At 40.7% G+C, this 15077-nt stretch overlaps 1 long non-coding RNA gene across 1 annotated transcript; it reads right to left on the reverse strand.

Annotated features, from left to right (window-relative positions):
- Nucleotides 1-7093: 7093 nt before the first annotated feature.
- Nucleotides 7094-9432, reverse strand: LOC147584682 (uncharacterized). The gene is made up of 2 exons (XR_015252380.1): nt 8949-9432; nt 7094-7277 (listed from the first exon to the last, which is right to left on the reverse strand). It is a non-coding gene; the product is annotated as an uncharacterized LOC147584682 (long non-coding RNA).
- Nucleotides 9433-15077: the final 5645 nt, after the last annotated feature.

A 15077-nucleotide genomic window follows, 5' to 3' on the forward strand; every position in this document is an offset into this window, starting at 1 on the left:
TGGAAACAACTATCTGTTCTGGTATAGGAACACATTTTTAGAAACAGTTTTTAGAGGATCATGAAATACAGTTTTTAAAGAATATTCCAGATATTTTTCCGGAAATTAAGACTAGCTGTTCTTAGCCTTGACTTTCTATCCCTCTAAATAAATAAATAAATTTATTAACAAGAAGCAACTTTGCCTCTGAAGGGTTTGGAGAATGACTCAAATATCAGGAGTAGTCAATACTTTGAAGTCACTTGAAGTGGCCTTCAAGGAAATCTACCACCCTAAGTCACAAGGCTCAGACTCAAATCTTCCCTTCCTACGTAAGTCACATTTTGCACCAGATCCAAATGTCCAAAAAGACAATTGTCAAGGAATCTGCTTTTAATGAATATAAGAGAAACTTCCTCAAAATCCTTTGGAATGGGTTGAGTGCTAATCTTGGGCAAACTGAAGATCTGATGAGAGTTCCCACAAAACCTTCACCTTCCATGGTCCTCTTTCACTCAATTCCTGTACTCTTTGCCACAAAAACTATGGAATCACAAACATATAAGGGGGAATGCCTGAACTAAACTCAGGTGCAACTTGACCCAGCATGGCCCTGTTCAAACATCAGCCACGGTGAGCCAACAGAATCTGCCTTGTTTTTGGATCGGAAAGAATCAGAGAGATGGGGGAAGGAGAAAGCAAAAACTTCATCAAAATTACAAAGCTTCTGCTCTTAAAAGATACTGTTAAGAAAATAAAAAGAGAAGCCAAAAACTGGGAAAAAATATTTGCAAAGTATAGGTCTGATCACAGACTTGTATCTAAAATATACGAGGAATCTTTAGAACTAAAAAGAAGGCAAGCATCCAATTTTTAAAACGGTAAAACGGGCAAAAGATTTGAGGAGACACCTCATCGAAGAAGGTATATGATGGCAAGTAAGCACATGAGAAGATCCTTTAGGGAAATGAGAATTAACACAATGATAGATACCACTATTAGAATGACTAACCCTTTAAAGCCTAACCAACCATACCAACCGTTGGAAAGGATGGTACCATACACTGCTGGTAGGAATGTAAAATGATGAATCAGCCCGACAACATCCTGGCAATTTCGTAAACACAAACACACTAACACATTAAAGTCTGTCAGTTGCAGGAGGCTTGCTGTGTAGACAACAATGACATATAAGACCTAAGAAACTCAAAATGGAGGTTCCTGGTCTCCTTTTGAAGCAAGAAAGATAATCTGCTGGCATTTTTCCTCCCTGGGCAAGTGAAATACAGTAAGTCAACCAGCAGAAAGAGGCCTCCTAATGTGTGTCTCAGGTTTGGCCTGGAAGGTCTGATGCCCAGTGCTTCGCGTTGCAGGTTTCATGTCACTTCTCCGGGTGCTGAGCACGCCTGTCGCTGGCAGTAGCTTGCCAGCAGGGGCTGTTGGCTGCAGCTGTTTCCCAGCTGTTCCTAGCAGAGCTACATTGCTTCAGGCTGAGCTTCTGAGTCTTGTCCAGCCACCTGGTCTAATCTTGTCCATCCATCCTCTATAAATCTAGTGATGACTGTTTAAGTTTTGATGCGATTGGGAATACCATAAAGCCTCACATTCTCCTTAAGAGTCAAATTCCTGTCTCGGGGCCTCAACTCGCCCCAGGATTAGGTCATGCAGCCCCAGAGGCATCTCTGGCCCCTGACTCTACTTCCTTGGTTGATTCCAGAGCTTTCTGAACCCTCAGATTCACTCTGGGGGGCCCTTCTGTTTATTCATTTTGCTCTTCAAAGGGCGTATGTCTTTTTATTCCTAAAACGACCACGGTCCTGATGAGAATGAATGCTAGAAGGATGAATGCTCATCCTCATCCACCAAGACCTCTCCCTAGCAGATCTGGCCATTCTTCGAAGTCCAGACCAAGTTATCCCTGCTCTAGCAAAATCCTTCAGTATTCCAGTCTATATAGATCCACCTCTCTTATTCCTGGCACCATGGAGCATGCACAACACTCTGCCTTTTTATTCCATAATCCAATCCATTTTATACACTGTTGATGGTTTGGATCTCCTGAAGCACAACTCTGATCATACACTCCCTTGCTCAAAATGTCCTTTGGCTCCTAAGAGCTTACAAAGCAAAGTCCAATTCCTGGGGACCTTCACCAGTGGCCTCAAGCCCGTCTCACCGGCCTTTCTACTGCTACCCTTACACAGCTTATGCTCCGGCTAAACTGAATTCTGAGTTGTTTCTTAATCCTTTCCTATTTCCATAACTTACCTTAGGCTATCACTTAGAATACCCCCCCCCCCACACACACACACACACTCCATATGTTCATATATGACAAGCTTAAATGGTGTTTTTCTATCTAATCTTTTTTTATGCCCACTTAAAATAATTTATCCTACCAACCAATTCGCATTGCCACATATTTTAATCTTCCTTAAGACTCTTACCATTTTATTCCTTTTTAGAAGTTTTTATGTATAAGTGTTTCCCCTACTGCTGAACTACAAGTGCTACAAAGTAGAGTCCGTATTCCATTTATCTTTGTTCACAGTATCTTGAATACACTAAAAGATTAATAATTCTTTCCAAGACAAGCTCAGTTTTACCTTCCAAATAGAGACAGAGCTGGGCCAGAATTTGTGAGAAGACAGGATTTTTTAAAGCTTATTCATTTATTTTGAGAGAGACAGAGAGAGAGAGAGAGAGAGAGAGAGAGAGAGAGAGAGAGCAGGGGAGGGGCAGACAGAGGAAGAGAGAATCCCAAGCAGGCTCTGCACTGAGAGCATGGAGCCTCATGTGGGGCTTGAACTCACAAACCATGAGATCATGACCTGAGCTGAAATCAAGAGTTGGATGCTTAACTTACTGAGCCACCCAGGCACCCCCAGGAAGAGAGGAACTTGAGTCTTTGTCCCAATGTTTGTCCCTTCTGTGTCCTAGGGCAAGCCACTTCACCTCAGTTTTCACAAATGTAAAACTGAAATAATAGCATCTTTCCAATCTTTCTAATTATTAATCCAAAGCTTAATAATAAACTTTCAAACTACATAATCCTACAGAAGGTTTACATTCCTCAAAGTCAGCATCTACAAATGTTTCTGGAGTACATATATTTTTATAGACTGTATCTAAAGGTTTTAGGCACAAAGAACCATTACAAAAGTAGAGTAACTCAGTGATACCTCATCTAGTACCCATACAGTCAGAGAAGCTTGGGAACTTGCCCAAAGACACATCGTGAGGATGTCTGACTCTCAGTCTTAGGCTGTTCCCACTGAGCATGCACAGTAGACACTCAGAAACCCTCGCTGAGCCAAATAGATTCTGTGACATTTTGGCTTAGAGTTCAAAAGGCACTCTAGCTTGAGGTTCCCAAGTTCTCAAAACCTTTTTGGAGGCTACAGCAAATGTAGACTCTAAGAAGGCGGGAACTCTGTGTCTATTTTACTCTTTGCTAGGCCCAAACCTAGACTGGTGCCTGGCAGATAGTATGTGTTACATATGCACTTGCTAAATGAACGAATGAACCACAGTTTTCTCAAAAGTAAAACAGTAACAATCTCACAGGGTTGTACTGTGAATTAAATGAGCAGAAGCACTTAAAGCTCTTAAGACTGACTGAAATCCAGTAAGTGGAATCCAGTAAGCAGCTGGCCATTATTACTATCCTGAAAACAAACCTCTTATCATTCCTTCAAATTGGAGCTAGTTTAGAGGAGAGGGCTCCAAAAGGATGGGTTCCCTGACTTGAACACCCTACCTTGGTTATTATGGTCTGCAAACTTAGAATTAGAAAGCACATTCTGCCAAATGTTGATTGTTCCGAGACGTGTCTTTGGTATTATCACCAAAGATCAAACTTGGAACTAAAGAGATAAACAGAGCTAAAGAGCATAAGCTAGAGAACAGAATAGTAAACCAGACAGTGACCAGGGCTCACTGATGCCATATGCTAACATTATATCTTGATTTTTTTGTAAACCAAAAAAAAAACCCCACCTTTTTCCTGCCAAATGCCTCAAAAAGGTAATGTAGAAGAAAATATATATATAAGACAGTAATAGTGCATCTAGGTTATATTCTTTTCATATTAGTGGGATGTTTTATCAAATGCCACATTTACACTCACAGCTGAAGATCAGTTATGAAATCAAATGTGCATGTTAATGTACTTTTTTCACAAAATTTACACACAGCAAATTAAAACATAGTTAATTAGCTATCAGGTCAAAGGAGGGTAACAATGTATAGCACAGAAGGATAACCAATGTTCAAATAATATAATAAAACATAATTAACACTAATATGGACCTTGACATAATTTAATAATACAGCCTTGAGGATCCCAGAGGCATGGCAAGATCCTTCAGAGTCACAGAATCATCATTAAGAATTCCAATTATATTTGTGTAGTATTGATACTGGTTATCTGAGATCTCTGGTCGTTTGAATTCTGCATAACAGATATTTGCTTTATAGTTGCATATGAAGGCAGTATGTGGAGAGGAAGTATGTCGATACACATACAGCAGGAACACAGTGTGTATACATTTCCTTCCTGCCTTGCTTTCCTTTTCTAAAATATTACCTCCATTTGTTCTCTAAAAAGCACAGCATACTCTATTTTCACCAGTTTACAAAAGGGCTTGGGGCACCTGGGTGGCTCAGTTGGTTAAATGCCCAACTCCTGATTTCAGCTCAGGTCATGATCTCACAGTTATGAGATTGAGCCGCATGTTGTGCTCTGCGCTGAGCGTGAAGCCTGCTTGGGATTCTCTCTCCTCCTCTCTCTCTGCCCAGTATGCTCTCTCTCTCTCTTTCTCTCTCTCTCTCTCTCTCTCAAAATAAATAAACATTAAAAATATAATAGAAAAATAATGAAAAGGGCTTTAGTCAGTAATTGAATTTTTTTTTCCCATTTAGCACATGTTTTGACTGCTACAGACTTATACTTTTATTTAACGTTTGTTTTTGAGAGAGAGAGAGAGAGAGAGAGAGAGAGTGCACGCGCGCGAGCATGCGGGGGAAGGGCAGAGACAGCGGGAATGAAGGATCCCAAGCGGGCCCTGCACTGACAGCAGAGAGTCCAATGCAGAGCTTGAACTCAGGAACCATGACATCATGACCTGAGTTGGTCGGACACCTAACCGACTGAGCCACCCAGGCGTCCTCCAGATTTATACTTTCATACTCATGAAAACTTATTTTTAGGTGAGCTTGGCTAGCTCAGTCGGTGGAGCATGTGAGTCTTAATCTCAGGGTTGTGAGTTCGAGCCCCACTTTGGATGTAGAGATTGCTTAAAAAGGAAATCTTTGAAGTAAATAAAAATTTATTTCTACATAATGGTGTTATATCCCTTGTAGATCCACCCAAATAATGACTAACATAACAAAGTAATGACAGAGCTATTCAAGCGTCATTGAATACAAATTTTATTTTCAACTGTATCCTGTTTTCATTCAACAAGACTGCATCTTCTGGTAATTACCTGTCCATTGTCCACCTATTGCATTGGTTTCTTATATTTATATAAACATTTTAAAACTGAGTTCTCTTATTTCCTCAATCTTTTAGCTATAGAATTTAAATCAAGAGACAAGAGCCCTCCATGGAAAAGTTTGCATATTGAAGTATCCCAAGATGTATTCTTCTTTTCCAAATAAATTCTGCAAAGCCAGTCACAACAAAAAAACCTGACTTTAACCAGCTTTTCCTACAACCTAGTCATTTATGACAAATACAAACCTAACAGTTTAGAACGTGCTAATTCTTCTGGACAGTGAATATCCATTTTAAGATCCCAACACTGAATCTTAAACAAACTTCTCAAGTTCAGTAATTGCCTCCATCCTACCTCCCACCTTGGTGTCCAAGTAGAAATTCTGGAATATTCCTGATTTCCTTTCCCTACTGCATAGCCAAAGTCGTGCATGCATCCTGGTAACAGAAGGCTCTCTGTCACCCAGCCATTTCCTCTGCACACACAGTTCCCACTGTTCTGAGGGCCCGTGCTGTCTCCTCTGGCTACTGGACATTCCAACTATCCTTTCCCAGGAATGCAAAAGCTTACCTGATCCCTACCCTGAAAGAGACTTTCTTCTCACGGTCTCCACAGCACTGTGTAGACGCCACACCTGCCCCCAGAATAAGTGCTCTATAAGTGGTAGCTGTTATGGCTATATTATCTTACTATATTTTGATTGAGTTTTAAAGGTACTTTTAGTACCAGAGTGATTAAGCTCCTTGAAGGCAGACACCATGTCTCTCTCAGTGCAATATCCTTCAGGCCTAACACATATTTTCCAGAACATAGCGCATCCTTGACAAATTATTGTTGAATAAACAGCCATTGGAATACAAGTCAGAAAATCTATTTATGGCATTTAATACCTATGTGGTTTTGTTACCTCTCTGAACGTCAATTTTCTAACTATACAACAGGAAGAATGGCAAGCTATTTACCAGTACGTCCACCAGAAAGATCTGCGGGACTGAACCACCATTCTCACTGAGTTACCGTTAGCCGCTCTGCTAGGGTTATGTGTCTGAGAAAGAAATTGCAATAAAAGACCCTTTCCTTTTGCTTCTCCGCAGTTTTTGTAAAGTCACAGCAATGAGGTTTAGACTATTCCTTGAAACCATATAACGTGTAACTTTATGCTTCGGTGAAGGAGTAAGAAGAACAGGCAACGGGGGCAAAGAAGCCTCTTTTGGAAGAGGACTAGAAGATTCTTTTGCCCCAAGTCTTACCTTTATCAGCTGACTCAAAATTTGACTTTTAACATCATCTCAAAAAGAATATAGGGGCGCCTGGGTGGCTCAGTCGGTTAAACATTGACTTCGGCTCAGGTCATGATCTCACAGTTTGTGACTTTGAGCCCCGTGTCGGGCTCTGTGCTGTCAGCTCAGAGCCTGGAGCCTACTTCGGATTCTGTGTCTCCTCCTCTCTGTGCCCTTCCCCCACTCGCACTCTCTCTCTGTCTCTCTCTCAAAAATAAATGAAACATTTTAAAAAATTAAAAAAAAAAGAATATGAATACTCCATCATAGAGGCACACAGATGATATTAAAAGGAGACATCCAACACTCAGCCCAAATATATACATTAAGATACTAGTTCTCAAACATTTTAATACATGCCTCGGTAAGAAATCTACTTTACATCACCACCCAGAACAAATAATACTTTAACCATTACCACATGCAATGTAGCATGTATTTATGTTCCATTGCGTGCAACTGGAAGGTTTTTAAAGTGTTGGTTGCAATCAGGACAGATGGAGGTGAAGGAGAAGGCCTGGGAAGAGTGGAGAAAGTCGGGATAAATTAGGAGACTGCATCAGCTAGAAGGGGACAGTCACAAATCCCACATAAAAATTTTCAGTTAGTTCACCTTGGCTGGAGGGACAGGGGGTGAAGGAGTTTTTTCCACTTTGGTTGCCCTGTTTTTCACCCACTAATTGATTTCATGGCCCGCTGAGGGGGATGTGACCCATGGATTGAAAACAAACAAAAACAAACCCAAACGTGTACAAGACAGTACTACCTGTAGTGCCAGGAGTTCATAGTCTATGATAAATCCTATAATTATTTTGGTCAATGTGAAAGTAATTACACTGCCTTGTATTTTGGGCTAAAGGAATGAATCTGTTAAATGTAAATATTCAGCATACGCCACACAATTTGTGACACTCGGCATTTTTTCAGTTTTTAATATACCGAAGAATCTAAAAATAAATAAAACACAAAAATTAAAGTGGCCCAGCCTCTTGACCTCTGAATGGTCCTTCTTATTCCCAACAACTTTAAACAAAGAAACGAGGTCACACTCTGCCAGTTTTACTCGCACATTTGTCATACCTGCTAGAGGAAGGTAGACAGTCTCCAAGGCCCACAGGAGCAGAGGTTGGCTGCAGCTAATTAGTAATAATGGCATATTTATGAACAAATGGGTCACCAAAGGAGGAAAGTGGGGGAGACAACGAGGCACAGAGACCCACTGGCAGCATATGTGTGTATACACACACACACACACACACACACACACACACACACTCACTTCTCTCATTTTCTTTAAAGGTAGGCATGTTGGGGGCAGACTGGGTTCTCTGGGAAGAAGACTCTGAAACAGCTGAATGTGCAAAAGGTTTGTTAGGAAGTGCCCTTGCGGTCGACACCTGTGGATGAGAAGCGAAGGAAGTAGGATTGGGCAAAGGAAGGATCCAGGCTGGGGTGCGGGCCCACCCACACCTGACAGATTTCACAGGGGGCTCTAGAGCTGAATGACCCCACAGAGCTATCCTTCATTGGCCGGACGTTTACACCCCTACCTCCCTCGGCTGCCAGATGTGGGCCAGCCTAGGAAGGATATGACGTTGGTAGAGATGGTTCTCTGCAGCTGAGGCAGACCCTGAAGGACTGAGAACTGAAGGACGTTTGCTGACAATACCCTCAACTGCTGCAGCACCAAGATTCCCCTAAAGGGAGAACAGAGTGCTTTATGTCTGTGTCTGTCACACATGTTGTCCCAAGGAAAAGCTAGCCTGTGCCATGTGTACAGACACAGACGACACACACCGAGTCTCACACAGCGTGCCCAACATTGTATAGGTGAGGATGGGCTAGGATGTGTAGCTGTTAAAAAAGAAACGCTCCAAAATCGCGGTGGCTTATAACAACAGACTTCCCAGCTCATGTTCCAAGCCTACTGGACTTGGCCTGAGGCTCTGCCCTCTGTTGTCTTCCCTGTGACCTAGGCATAGGGAGCGATTGCCAGTACCCAGAGCGAGGGGGAGAGGAGTGAGGAAGAAAGCACGGGCTCTTAGAGCTTTGGGTTGAAAGAGATCTATGTCGCTTCTGCTCACATTTCATTGGCCCCACTCTGGTGGAACTCTACAATCTAATCCTCGTCCAGGAAGTGGAGCGGAAGCCAATTTTGGTGAACGGTCATACGATTTATCACAGTTACCTCCATCTCAGGGAACACTCGAGGAAGACTGAGAACGATGCCACACCACAAATCACCGTTTCAGTTCGTGAAGTACAGAAATGGTTTGTGTTATCATTAAAAGTCTGTATCTGCAGAAAGAGAGGTAGGAGATTGGTGTGAGGCTCTTCGGGAGAGCGGCCACGAGAGCTGTGGCTTTCAACACATTTCTATGAAATTGAATTGAATTTTGGTTTTCCTTTGAATTTAGTTCATTGTAAAGATAACCTGGGTGGCACATCTACTAAAATACGTGGCATAACGATGCATGCTTTGAAGGAATTTTCTTTAAGTGTTAAATCTTTTATAATTATAAAACTAATATTTTTCATAGATTAGAAAAAGCACAAGAAAAAATTATGAGAGTCTAAATAAGTATAAGTAGGAAAACATACAAATCAATATAAGTAAGGAAAAAAAGTGACTTCGTCAGCTCAGGTTGCCCTAACAAAATACCACAGATGGGGTGGCTTAAGTGGCGGACATTTGTTTTCTCACAGTTCAGAGACTGAAAGTCCCAGATCAGAATGCCACAGGAGTGGTCGGGTTCTGAGGAGAGTTCTCCTCCTGGCTTGCAGACGGCCTTGGTCTTCATGTGTCCCTAAGTGGGGGAGGGGAGTGGGGAGAAAGAGAGAAATGAAAATTCAGAAAGAAATAAAAATAGGGAGATGGGAAAGAGAGAGAGAGAGAGAGAAAGAGAAGGAGAGATCTTTCTCTTATTACAAGGCCACAGTCCAATGGGATTATGGTCCCACCTTCATGATCTCTGTTAGCCTTAATTACCCACTGAAGACCCTATTTCCAGATACAGTCACATTGAGAGTGTAGGCTTCCTCATATAAATTCTGGGGAGACACAATTCAGCCCTTAGCAAAATACAAACAAATCATATTCCTCAAAGTTATTGTAACAGGAAAGACTAGGTTATGATATAGTAACACAACTTAGTCACTTATAATAATAAAGGTTCAGTTTTCTTTCAGGCTATTTGCAGATCAAGAGTCAAAGCTCGTTCCATGTTGCTTCCGGTATATGTTCCATCTTACATGCTATTGGTCACCACAGCAGAGGGAAAGAGAGCTCTCAGCAACCTCAAACAGACAACGAAATGCTCCAGCCAAGAAGTAACCACATTACCTCTACTTGTATCTTATTTGCTAAACTAGACCCAGGCTCCCACCACAGACAGGAGGGCAAGGCCTAGCAGACCAACCATGTGCCCTGAAGGTAGGGAGTTGGACATCATTTTAAATAGTGTTCACAGATACTGTTACAAGTTGAGTTGTGCACCCCCCCATTCATATTTTGAAGCCTTAAGCCCATTATGTCAGAATGTGACCCTCTTTGGAAAGAAGGTCATCACAGATATAACTAATTAAGCAAGATGAGGTGGTAATGAAGTAGGGCGGGCCCTTAATCCATGCTGCCAACCTTATAAAAAGGGGAAATTAGAACACAGACATGCACACAGGGAGAAAGCCACATAAAGATGAAGGTAGGCATCTTAGTGATGCTTCTACAAGCAAGGAACACCAAAGAATGCCAGAAAACCGCCAGAAGCTGGGAGCCAGGCATGGAACAGATTCGTCTTCATCGCCCTCGGAAGGCAGCAAGCCTGTGACACCTTGATCTCAGACTTCCAGCCAGACTTTCAGCTTTTTAGCTTTAGCGTTTGTCATTGTGCTTGAGCCATAGTAGGTGTTCAATAGGGGCTTGGAGAATACATTCATGAGGTACAAAATTGGTTGATATAGATTAGAAGTGATACAGAATTTGAAAGGCAAGAGGGTTATGAGGTGGCTCGGGCATGCAAGAAAAGCCTCATGAAAGAGACAAAAGTTGAGACTTGTCGTAGCGAGTGGTGTGGGGAGAAAAAGAAGTAAAAATCACAGATCAGAGAGGTGAAGATGGTGATATGGGGAAATAGAGCCATATCTTTTTTTTTTTTTTTTAATTTTTCTTTTTTCAACGTTTATTTATTTTTGGGACAGAGAGAGACAGAGCATGAACGGGGGAGGGGCAGAGAGAGAGGGAGACACAGAATCGGAAACAGGCTCCAGGCTCTGAGCCATCAGCCCAGAGCCCGACGCGGGGCTCGAACTCACGGACCGCGAGATCGTGACCTGGCTGAAGTCGGACGCTTAACCGACTGCGCCACCCAGGCGCCCCTAGAGCCATATCTTAAATAACACTTGTAATAAATGACTCAGCTGCTAAAATAATGACGGGGAGTGCTGAGTGTGTAAAGGAGGTGTTGATGCTTTACCTAAAGCAACTTGGCAAGGCTGCAGCCAGCCGCTGATGACTCCATGGCCAAGTGCAGGATGCCTTTGTAAGAGAGGTGTCCTCAGATGGAGTGCCATTATTTATAGGGCTTAAGTAAATAACTTGAAAACAAGGGCCTGGCTTTAAGTTCTTATGGGAGGATCTTACCTTGGAAGTTCTGCTAACTCCTAAACAAAGGGCAAAAAGAAAAAGAAGTGCTCTGCGGGCAATTTAAAGACAAAAGCAGTCAGGATCTCAGAACTGGGTTCCCGATTCTGCTACTGTGGCAAATCCCACTGCTTTTCTGTCTCCTGGTTCCTGTTAAAATCTGATACAATATTCCCAGAGATAACATTTCCTTTATTTATTCTCTAGCATTCAACAAACATTTGTGAAGTACCACTTAGCCTTAGGTGGAACTAAAATATTCTTTTAAAAATTACCTAATTTAAAACAATCACCCAATTTGCAACATTTTAAAATATTTAAAACGATAACTTGCTGTGTCACAATGCCAGAGGCTAACTGACAATAAGCACATCCGGAAGAGAAATTACTGTAGGAATAGGCATTTTTATGGTAGAATAGAAGAGCCGGGCTCAGTGGTTCCATTTATAAAGTGGCTCATTAATAGCACAGTGGCTGGCATGTCAATGGTAGTCAGTGAAGTGGTTGTTGAATGAATAAAAGTAGGCAGGCATTCACAGCTGTACACCCAGCTTTTAGACCAGTGCCTGGCATATAAAAAAAAAATTAGGGGTGCCTGGGTGGCTCAGTCGGTTAAGCGTCCGACTTCGGCTCAGGTCACGATCTCACAGCTTGTGGATTTGGGCCCCACATCGGGGTCTGTGCTGACGGCTCGGAGCCTGGAGCCTGCTTCTGATTCTGTTGTCTCCCTCTCTCTCTGACCCTCCCCCACTCACACACACACACACACACACTCTCTCTCTCTCTCTCTCTCTCTCTCTCTCAAAATTAAATAAACATTTTTAAAAAGCCATTTAAAATTTTTAAATATTGATGGAACAACAGATAACTAATTTTATTTATTTATTTATTCATTCATTCATTCATTCATTTATTTACTCATTTCGCAATCACTTATATTGTGATTTACATATAAACTTGATATGCAAATTCAGCATTAAAACCTCAACTGCTACTCAAGAGGCAAAGATTTGGCTCCAAGCCAATGCAGTAGAACCTTCCCCACTAGAATGAAAGCTCCATGAGGCAGAACATTGTCTGAATTAGTTGTTCCTTAATGTTTTTAATAGAAGTACATTAAATGAATGCAGGCTAACTTTTAGTAGTCTTTTCTTTACAAAAACAAAAACAAAAACAAAAACCTTGCAAGAAAAACCCAAGTTCTTTTGCTATAGTAGTAACAAGCATCTTTCATGCCACTATCTTGAGACATTTTAGTTCAGAATTTGCAGCCTGTGAGAAGGCAGTACCATTCTTGACGTCCATGAGGGTGGGCCAGCACCTATGCTTAAATTAATCTAACTTTTATGAGTTTCCTCAGTGTTAACCACAATCCAAGTGGGGGAGTATAAATTTAAAACAAACAACAACAAAAAAGATTGTCTTTCAGGAATGAAAAATAAATATAATCTGAAATCAATATTTATGAAGTTGTGATTAATTGACTGATGACCAAATGATTACAAAATGTCTGTCTGAAACATCTACTCAAATTTATTAGCTTTGACCAAAAAAAATTAAAAAACAATCTGAACTGGGTCAATGAAAGAATAATGCATGCCTAATCAATTTTTAATAGCACTTAAGATTTTATATTTTTTTAAACTTGCTTTTAAATAATTTATCATAAAAATGAATCTGATTTAAACAAGGGGTAAAAGGTGTTCCATAGCTATTTGATGGTTTTCTTAGCAAAGAAATTCAATTATAACTGACTTTTTATTACTGAACTACTTTATTAATAATAATACATCTTGCACTTACACTAAGGCATGGGGCCAACAATCTCAGAGAATCCAAGTGAGATCTAGGATTTAGTTCCAAATCTACCATTTCCTGGTGGTTTATCTCTCTAGGTCTCAATATCTTCATCTCTGAAAGGAGAAACCTGCTAAAAAAAAAAACACCCTAGATTCTTTCTAGTTGTAAAAGTTTATAATTCTAAGAATTTAGGGGGCTTTAGCCCATCTCAGATGTTCTATCTGACAGAATTCCTTGGGTCACAGGACTCTCCATAAGGCTACTAGGAAGTCCAGAAAGAGATTAAGCAGGAAGTCAATGAGCCAAGTTATCTTTGTTTTTCTATTAGAGTTATAGCATTAATTTAACAAAATTGGCCAAATAACATCTATTTAGAACATGATTTGTCAACAAAAGGAAATGCTGTTCATAGAGCAGAAGGAAAGGATAGTTCCTAGCCTTAAACCATTTGCATTATCAAAAGCAAAGCCTGGGAATTGGCATGCAATCAGTTTGGGCCTAGAGGGAGTCGTAATCAACCTGTATTGCTAACAGTATTATTTAGATATGTACGTGTGTGTACCTATCCACCAAACATTAATTAAAAAAAAAAAAGCAGGTACGTTATGGTATGATCCTATTTGTGGTTATACACATATACATGACTTAAAATGTTTGGATATGTTCTAGAATTTAACAGTGATTACCACACAGGATAGAAAAGTGAGGCGTTAGTACCAAAGAAATTTGGCTTATTATTTTATTTTATTATTATTTCAATATTTATTTATTTTTGAGAGAGAGAGAGTGAGCAGGGGAGGGGCAGAGAGAGAAAGAGAGAGAGAGAGAGAGAGAGAGAGAGAGAGAGAGACAGAGGATCTGAAGCAGGCTCTGCGCTGTCAGTACAGATCCCAATGTGGGGCTTGCACTCAGAAACCATGAAATCATGACCTGAGCTGAAGTCAGATGCTTAACTGACTGAGCCACCCAGGGCACCCCTGCTTATTATTTTATATATTTAAAAATGGCTTACTTTTCTTAAGATGAGCCTTATTATTTTTATAATTAGCAAAAAGCTAATTTTTTAAATTATAATTTAATTTTTAATTTTAAATTAAGTTTATAATTAGCAAAAATCAAATTTTTAAAAAGTCTTCCATTTTGAAGTGAAAAACAAGTAAAGGCAATTTTTACAGCAGCCTGTGTCTGTAGCTAAAGAAAATATTACCTTTTGTGGAACAGTCACCGAGTACCAGATACTAGATATCATACACAATCTCTGACCTCAAGAAACAGTCTATTGTGGGGGCAAACACATAACCAAATATAATACAACGTGATCAACACAGAAATAACTATGTGGACAAAGCACTAAGCACCAAGAAGCTGTGACAATGACAGTGAATGTGGAAAGAGATGTTGGGAAGAGTCTAGGTTTTGACATTTTACCTAAAAGGTAGGGTATGATTTTTTAAACTCAGCTTTGTGACTGAGTATTAACACCAATCATTGAGGTGATTAACAAGAAATGAATTTGCCCCAATAACTAAAAAAACAACCACAAAAAAATGTCTTCAACATGTCTCCCTGCTGCAGTTTCTAGGGATGGATGTGAAAGGCAAAACATTCTCAGTCCTACATCCCACTCAAAGGGTGGGAATGACAGGTCCTAACATACCATCTTAGCTATCAGTGAGGTGAGAATAGGAAGAACACAGCAGGCTGGGGACAAGGTGAAACTTGAATGACAGTGGGTATCGACCTGGAGCTGTCTCATTCTGAAGCCTAACATCTACACTCCTGGCCAGGAATGATGCATTAGGAAAATATGTGAATTCCAGACTCCATAAAAATATGACTTCAAAAAGCCAAAAAATAGCCAAACCAAGTGACTTTATG

The sequence above is a fragment of the Puma concolor genome, chromosome A1 (genome assembly GCF_028749965.1).
Source record: "Puma concolor isolate L17-30 chromosome A1, mPumCon1.1.hap2, whole genome shotgun sequence".
NCBI classification, from domain to species: Eukaryota; Metazoa; Chordata; class Mammalia; order Carnivora; family Felidae; genus Puma; species Puma concolor.